General features: G+C 38.7%; 1 pseudogene; it reads right to left on the minus strand.

Moving 5' to 3' along the window:
- LOC121552554 overlaps positions 1–8481 on the minus strand; it is a 10150-nt pseudogene extending 1669 nt beyond the window's left edge.
- Positions 8482–9026: the final 545 nt, after the last annotated feature.

Below are 9026 nucleotides of genomic sequence, written 5' to 3' on the forward strand. Positions count from 1 at the left end.
GGCTATGTGGATGCGCAGGTTGCTCTCCACAGTATCGATGAGAGGGTTCTTACAGCTGGAGTAGAGCATCCTCTCTCTGATGCTACATTTATACCCCGGCATGGAGTAGATGAACACTGCAACACACATAGGAAACCACTTTAAATACCACCTTATCACACCGTTATTACATTTTAATAACGTAATCGATTATGAATAGGAATCGATCAAGCATAAATAATTGTGAGGTATAATGTCAACGTAATAAAAAATATTCTCGTTATCTTTTAATGTGTTGCTTTACCTGTAGACTCGAGGTAGTCTCCCTCGTGGGAATGCTTGTACAGGAAGAAGTGGTATCGGGCTGCATCCTTGGGGATCCTCTTGGGCAGTTCCTTCAGTTCTGTAGGAGTGGTGCTGGACAGCTTGATAGACTCATTCCTAAAATCTATCTCCTGTTGATACAGATGATGATGATGATGACAGTGATGCATTTTGTCATAAACAATCCTCAATAAGCTTTCTATTGTAAACCATCCAATACAACGTATAATGTTTCATGTAACATGGTGCAAGTTAGTTTGTGTTTAAGCCATTGCATTGTAGTCTTTTTCTGGCAATTATATGGCATTGTTGAATACAGAAAACAAGCTAGTCAGACACACCTACTGGTAATGAAACAACACATCCCAGTTATTGTCTGTCTCTGTGCGCTAATAAGGAGGTGAGACTGCCAGACAGTACTGACACTCACCTGCTGTACTTATTGGTCCTATTCTCTCTGAACTGTTCCAGAGACTTGTGGCGTCTCTCTACTATACAATACTATGCCATATTATTTTAAACTATATAATTCTATACTATACTATATTATTCTATACTATATCATACTATGCTATATTATTCTATACCCTATTATTCTATACTATGCTATATTATTCTACACTATATTATACTATATTATTATATACTACATTATTATATACTAGTATATACTATACTATATTATTCTATACTATATACTATATTATTATATACTATTATATATTATACTATACTAGTATATACTATACTATATTATTATATACTATGATGTACTATACTATATTATTATATACTATGATGTACTATACTATATTATTATATATTATACTAGTATATACTATACTATTATATAATATAATGTTCTATACTATACTATATTATTATATACTATGATGTACTATACTATATTATTAATTAATATACTACTGTATGATGTACTATACTATACTATGATGTATTATACTATATTATTATATACTATGATATACTATACTATATTATTCTATACTATGATGTATTATACTATATTATTATATACTATGATGTATTATACTATATTAGTATATACTATATTATGATGTACTATACTATAATGTCATACACTATATTATTCTATACTATGATGTACTATACTATATTATTATATTCTATACTATGATGTATTATACTATATTATTCTATACTATGATATACTATACTATATTATTCTATACTATGATGTACTATACTATATTATTATATGCTATACTATGATGTACTATACTATATTATACTATACTATGATGTACCACACTATATTATTCTATACTATGATGTAATATACTAAATTATTCTACACTATATTATTCTATACTATGATGTACTATACTATATTATTCTATTCTATACTATGATGTACTATACTATATTAATATATTATATGCTATACTATGATGTACTATACTATATTATTCTATTCTATACTATACTATGATGTACTATACTATATTATACAATACTATGGTATAGGACACTCACCAGCTGTACGTAGTTGATCCTCTTCTCTCTAAACTGTTCCAGAGCCTGGATGGCGTCTCGTTGCATAGGGAAGGCCACGCCCGTCAGCGTCTGCTGCTTAGTGTCCACACTGATGTCTGTCTGTACCTGGACGGCCGGACGGACACGGTCACTAGATGTTATTTTAACCAAATCACCAGGGGTTTTCTGAGAAGGGCCTAGGCCCAGACTAATGGTCTGAAACTATACTAACACAACCACAAAAACAGTCACTAGGTGTCACACACACTCTACGACAACCACAACATTGGTGACCAGGCTGTGGTTTGAGAAAGGCCCAGGCTAGTCTAGACTCTGAACACTAACACAACAGGAAGTCTGTCCTTACCCCAATTTTGCATTTGTGTCACCAATAATTTGCAAATGATAAACAGAAAGATACATTCTTGAAAGGCACAAAGAAAATACATTTAACGTGTGGTAACATTTCAAGCCATACATGGAACTAAAATAACAACATTTACAGAATGATCTCAATATGATGTGAGATAAATAAACTGTTCTGAATAATATTAAATAATAATATAATGATAATAATATCCAATAACAATATAATAATAGTAATATCCAATAATAATAATAATATCCAATAATATTAATTTAATAACATCACTGTGTAATAGGTCAGTAATGCCCTTTCATGCGTTTGTACAGCCCTCATAACAGTCATACTCCTGATATGCGATGTTAGGCTTGACTGAATGAGATTGCCACTGACCTGTTTATCTCTTGTACCTAAAGGAATGGGCTGCTGTTTTTTCATCCATCTACTTATTACAAGCAGCGTGTCTCTCAACAAATGAATAATAAATATCTGAAAGCCTCTTTCCTCGCATGTAGATTAGTGGATAATCATCTTGCCCATACAGCTGGTGATTGGGAAGGGGGTCGGGGGTCTCAATATAAACCCAGCTTCCCAGTTGGTTGTAGACTACTGTATTTGTGAGGGTGGCTCTATGAAATAGGCCTATAGGGCAGCTGAAGAATGACCCTGTCCTTTTATGGAGTCAGGCCATGATGGGTGTATACACAATAAACAATATACTCTACAGATATGGGTATATTTATATACTGTAGGTAGCTACACTCTATTGATATAGGTCGCTACACTCTATTGATATAGGTCGCTACACTCTATTGATATAGGTCGCTACACTCTAGTGATATAGGTCGCTACACTCTATTGATATAGGTAGCTACACTCTATTGATATAGGTCGCTACACTCTATTGATATAGGTAGCTACACTCTATTGATATAGGTCGCTACACTCTATTGATATAGGTAGCTACACTCTATTGATATAGGTAGCTACACTCTATTGATATAGGTCGCTACACTCTATTGATATAGGTAGCTACACTCTCTATTGATATAGGTACCTACACTCTATTGATATAGGTCGCTACACTCTATTGATATAGTGCATACACTCTATTGATATAGGTAGCTACACTCTATTGATATAGGTAGCTACACTCTATTGATATAGGTACCTACACTCTATTGATATAGGTCGCTACACTCTATTGATATAGGGACCTACACTCTATTGATATAGGGACCTACACTCTATTGATATAGGTAGCTACACTCTATTGATATAGGTAGCTACACTCTATTGATATAGGTAGCTACACTCTATTGATATAGGTCGCTACACTCTATTGATATAGGTAGCTACACCCTTAGAGAAAAAGGGTTCCAAAAGGGTTCTTCGGCTGTCCCCACAGGAGAACCCTTTTTGGTTCAGGTAGAACCCTATGTGGAAAGGGTTTTACATAGAACCCAAAAGAGTTATACCTGGAATCAAAAGGGTTCTACCTGGAACCAAAAAGGTTTCTTCAAAGGGTTCTCCTATAGGGACAGCAGAATAACCCTTTTACGTTCTAGATAGCACCTTGTTTTCTAAGAGTGTGTTTGTTTCTGGTGACGTAAATTCACATACTATTTTTACTATGCTTTTAGTGTGAATGTTTACTTGGGAACGATAAACCTTTTACTATGCTTTACAGTGTGAATGTTTACTTGAGAACGATAAACCTTTTACTATGCTTTTCAGTGTGAATGTTTACTTGGGAACGATAAACCTTTTAGTATGAAGTCTGAAATCTGATGGGTACAGAGAGATTAAGAAATAAATCAAATGGACTGGTAGAGAGGAGTTAAGGGGTTTAAACATTTGGAGCAGTATCTGGTCTAGTCTCCCCCAGCACCCAGGGACAACCCATATCAACCTTTTTCCATCTCTCAGGGAGAGTGTGTGTCTGTGTGTGTGTGTGTATGGGGGGGGGTTGGTTCTTCTATCCATGTGGGGACCTAAAATCCCCAAAAGTACCCACAAGGATAGTAAAACAAGGAAAATTCTCCCTCGTGGGGACATTTCCCACATCCCCATGAGGACAAAGGCTATTTTAAGGTTAGTGGTTAGGTTTCGGAGGTTTATGGGTTAAGGTTAGGGTTAAGGTTTAGGGTTAGGGAAAATAGGATTTTGAATTGTTGGCCCCTCACGAGGAAGAACAAAACGTTTGTGTGTGTGACATCATCACACCGATGTAAATAGAAAAATGCTTCATAGTATTATTATGAATGCATGAAACCAAGGGAATCTGGGGCAGAGGTTGGGCTGTTTAGTGTAGTGTGCAAAAATCTATCCACTTCATTGATCTGTTTTTGATTGCCTTCTGTAAATTGCTCTCTGCCTCTCCACTGAAGGCTAATAGATTTGACTCCATCTTTTTTTTTTTTTATCCAAACATGTCAGTGGCAAAGTCCTTTGTTGTGTAAATGAATGTGTTTGTGTGTGTGTACACTCTTAGAAGAAAGGGTTCCAAAACGGTTCTTCGGCTGTCCTCATAGGAGAAGCCTTTTTGGTTTCAGGCAGAACCCTTTTGGATTCCATGCAGAACTCTCTTTGGAAAGGGTTTGACATTATAATAATAATAATATGCCATTTAGCAGACGCTTTTATCCAAAGCGACTTACAGTCATGTGTGCATACATTTTTACGTATGGTGGTCCCGGGGATCGAACCCACTACCCTGGCGTTACAAGCGCCATGCTCTACCAATTGAGCTACAGAGGACCACATTTAACCCAAAAGGGTTTTACCTGGAACCAAAAATGGTTCTTCAAGTGTTCTCCTATGGGGACAGCCGAAGAACCCTTTTAGGTTCTAGATAGCACCTTTTTTCCCCTAAGAGTGTATGTGTGTGTGTCTCTCTACCTCACTCAGTTTGATCTGCCTCAGCTCCTCCTACAGCGGTCAGTGGTTGTGGAGCAGCCTGTGCTATCAGGTACTTCCTGTACCCGCTCAGAGACACATCATCCTGGGGAGAGACAGGACCGTGAGAGGGGTGGACTGGAGCTCAGGGTCCGTATTTAGAGTATGAGTGCTTATATAGGATCCGTTTTGTATACAGGCCCTGGTTTGGAAAGCCCACTTAGGACAGTAAACCATAAAATAATGAGGAGTTTCTTTAGATTCTTCAACATACCTCCACTGTGCCAAATATTTCATCTTTAATGTGCCCACCCCCAAACTCCTTCTTCAGTGTAGCTCTTGTAGCAGCATATAACATCTTCTGTCTAACCTATAGAAGTGGGAGAAATTCACGATTTAGTACTGCACTAACTGATAAATATGACTGTAGACTGCAATCTAAACCAGAACTGAATGTTATTTCATACAGACATCTCAGAAACATCTACCATTTTCGCTGTTTCATTGAGGTTTGGGATGGAAGCCAGGTTTCATGCTTCTTGCTAGCCAACATTAAAATTGCAAATATGCTTGTTTAGCACAACAATAAGCTAGCTTTTTTGCTCAACAGTCTCTTCAAAGTGTGGGCCTAAGCTAAGCATAAACAAACACATCTAAAAACCCTTAAAGTAAAGTGTTCTCTCACCCAGCGGTAAGGGTTCTCAATCTATAGTTAGCCAACCACAGACCAGATGTGTGTTTGAAAGCAGCACTGTGTGTGGTCTGTTACATTCTCCCTGTTGGGCTTTACCTGTAGTGTGGACTAGACTGTGGGTTGGTAGTTCTCTAAATAGGGTATTATTGTATACAACATTCTGGCTTATTAGAGTGCTATTACACAGAGGGACTATGGAATAAACAGAGGTACTTTCTTTCCTATCTTTTAAAAAAATCCCTTTTATTCTCCCCAATTTCATGATATTCAATTACGATCTTGTCTCATCGCTGCAACTCCCCAACGGGTTCGGGAGCGTCCTCCGAAACATGACCCGCCAAACCGCGCTTCTTAACACCCGCCCGCATAACCAGGAAGCCAGCTGCACCAATGTGTCGGAGGGCACACCGTTCAACTGACGACCGAAGTCAGCCTGCAGGCGACCGGCCCGCCACAAGGAGTCGCTAGATTGCGATGAGCCAAGTAAAGCCCCCCCCGGCCAAACCCTCCCCTAACGCGTCGCCCTATGGGACTCCCGGTCACGGCGGTTGTGACACAGCCTGGGATCGAGCCGGGTCTGTAGTGACACCTCAAGCACTGCGATACAGTGCCTTAGACCCAGCTACGCCACTCGGGGAGACTTTTTAAATGCCCTAACTGACACCATGACAGTTGTGTTTACAAGGTGAAACAGTTGCTATAGTGAAGTAAAAACTGTCATGTCTATGGCATTCCAGAGGTAGTCTTGACCAGGAAGAACAAGAACAAGAACAAGAACAAGAAGAATTTCCTCCCAACCAACATATTGATTAATAAAGAAAGAATGAAAGAAACAGATAAACAAATCAACATACAGGTGAGCGGTCAGGTGACCAGGCCAGGAAGATCCACTCATATCCCTGGTTGTTAGTAGAGTCCAGCCTGTACAGGAGGTAGGAGGGCATGTCATCCTGTAGGAGAGGCAGCACATAGGCGTCATACTCCTGGTCCCACTTCTTAGACGCATGCTTGGTGCCTCCCAGCACCAGAGTCTCTGGAATAATAACAAGGGAGGGATATGATGGATTTATTACAGTGATATACAATATGTAACTATGGGAACAGGTAAACATCAACTGACATAAAGTTATGTTCTGGCTTTTCAGGTAAGATATACAGTATCTGAGGTTGCAGTGCAGTAAAAGCAACTACCCAACAAATATCATACAAATGACATGAAGTGTAATAACCAATACAATACAGTACAATAAAAGTACAATTCAGTACAGTACAATACAGTACAGTACAATACAATACAATACAGTACAATACAGTACAATACAGTACAATACAATACAGTACAATACAGTACAATACAGTCTACTTTTCAGATCACCGTACATGTCTTTAACATCACAGTAAATATAACCAGTTGTAACCAATCAACAAACTACTGAACTAATCTATTTACCTATTGATCATGTTGCATACAGTGATGGGTAGGGCTCATCTCTGATCAATAGGTGTGATTGAGTTGATCAGCTGTAGGCTAGGCAGACTACATACTCACCCATCTCAATGACGACCTTCAGCAGGCGATAGGCTCCGTTCCTCGCCTTAGCAAAGATGTCTTTCACTTCCTCCGCAGCTGTGAAGTCAAAGCAAACCAAGTGGTCACTTCTTTATACACACTTTGGCTCAAGAGAGATGTTGGCTATTCACACAACAGGGAAATTCTGGGAATACAAGGGACAGGGAACACAAGCATGGGGAATAGCCTATTACTTGACAGTCAAGTGTAGAATATACTGGTCAGTTGAAATAAGGATTGGTGTGTTTATCAAAAGGTTTTAAGAAAAGATTAGCATAGGCAGCTTATCTCTCTTGGTCATTCACTATAGTATAGAGACAGAGAATTAACGTCAGGTATTCAAGATGAATAAGGGCAAAACCAAACGCATGCCTGACTTCTACAGGCCAATCAATGTAATTGTATTACCCTTCGCCGTGCCATGATAAATAAAGATAGCTCTGATAGCCTACTGGCCAAAATAGGTGACCCAAATGTTACTAGAGAGCCAGTTGTTACATAAACATCGACACAGTTGCATCAAAGGTTATCTCATCTCAACAACAAACAAACATCAAAAGGGCAACAGTAATCTTGGCCATGAATGTCACCCAGATTAATTTACGCATTTGATGAATGGGCGGCTTGTTCCCTTGTAAAAGACCTTTGAAACTAACGTTCCAGATCAGAGAGTCTGCTGCAGCAGCAGCACAGAGCTTGATGACAAACTGCTAGTGTTTATGCGGCGTAACAATGTCAGTTGAATCGCAGCAGCACGACCATATTAGTACAACGCATCGCTGAATACACTTGTCATAGATTCTTCTCATTCGCCCAGTGCACCGTGAAGCCCGAAGCAACCTCAACAGAGCAGAAAGCACTGCTTATTCTCGCTGATGATGCAGAACGACACACATACAACAGGTTTTTTTTTCTATGGATGTAATCCTTTTAAATCAAATCTGTCATGAGCGACGATCGCATCGTCTATTCCGTTGTGATTTCAACAGCTGGTTACAATAAGCAAAATGTGCGTATTTACCTTGTATGCCCGTTTGATGGGACATTATGCCTGTCTCCTTTGCTTTGGGTTGCCCGGGCCGGTGGATGATAGAAGGGAAAGAACAAGGAAGAAGAAACAGAACTACAGTAACTTGACCTGCCTCTAGCTGTGATGTCATCACGCAGCAGCAACTGTATCTTGTGACGATGGAGCAGTAACGAGCACGTAGTTGATACGTTCCAATGTTGATTACTACTGCTATATTATTATTATTTTGTCTCTCTATGATACAATGTTTCTCAATCATACATTTTTGGTTATGATGAGGAGGAGAATGTGTGCAATTTAACTGATTGTTACACTGTTATACAAATCGAATCCATTATTATTACTATTGAACAGATTAATAATTGTCTTTCAACAAATAGGCCACAACAAGACTATCTCATTCTAATATCTGAATTGTATCCTATCTATCCAGTATAACACTGTTCAATATCAATACACCATGCATACTGCAATAGGCCTTAAACCCCTCAAAGGGTTTATTTTTCCGAACTCTCAGAAAAGCTACAGCTCCTATGAGTTTACACCACAGACTCCAACCAAAACGTTGGGTGTTGCCACGTTTTCCTCAGCAGCTACTAATCTAGTGGACCTGCTCAGATTCTACCATGTCATTTCCCCCTCAGATTCA

Source organism: Coregonus clupeaformis, unplaced genomic scaffold, assembly GCF_020615455.1.
Source record: "Coregonus clupeaformis isolate EN_2021a unplaced genomic scaffold, ASM2061545v1 scaf0759, whole genome shotgun sequence".
Classification (NCBI taxonomy): Eukaryota; Metazoa; Chordata; class Actinopteri; order Salmoniformes; family Salmonidae; genus Coregonus; species Coregonus clupeaformis.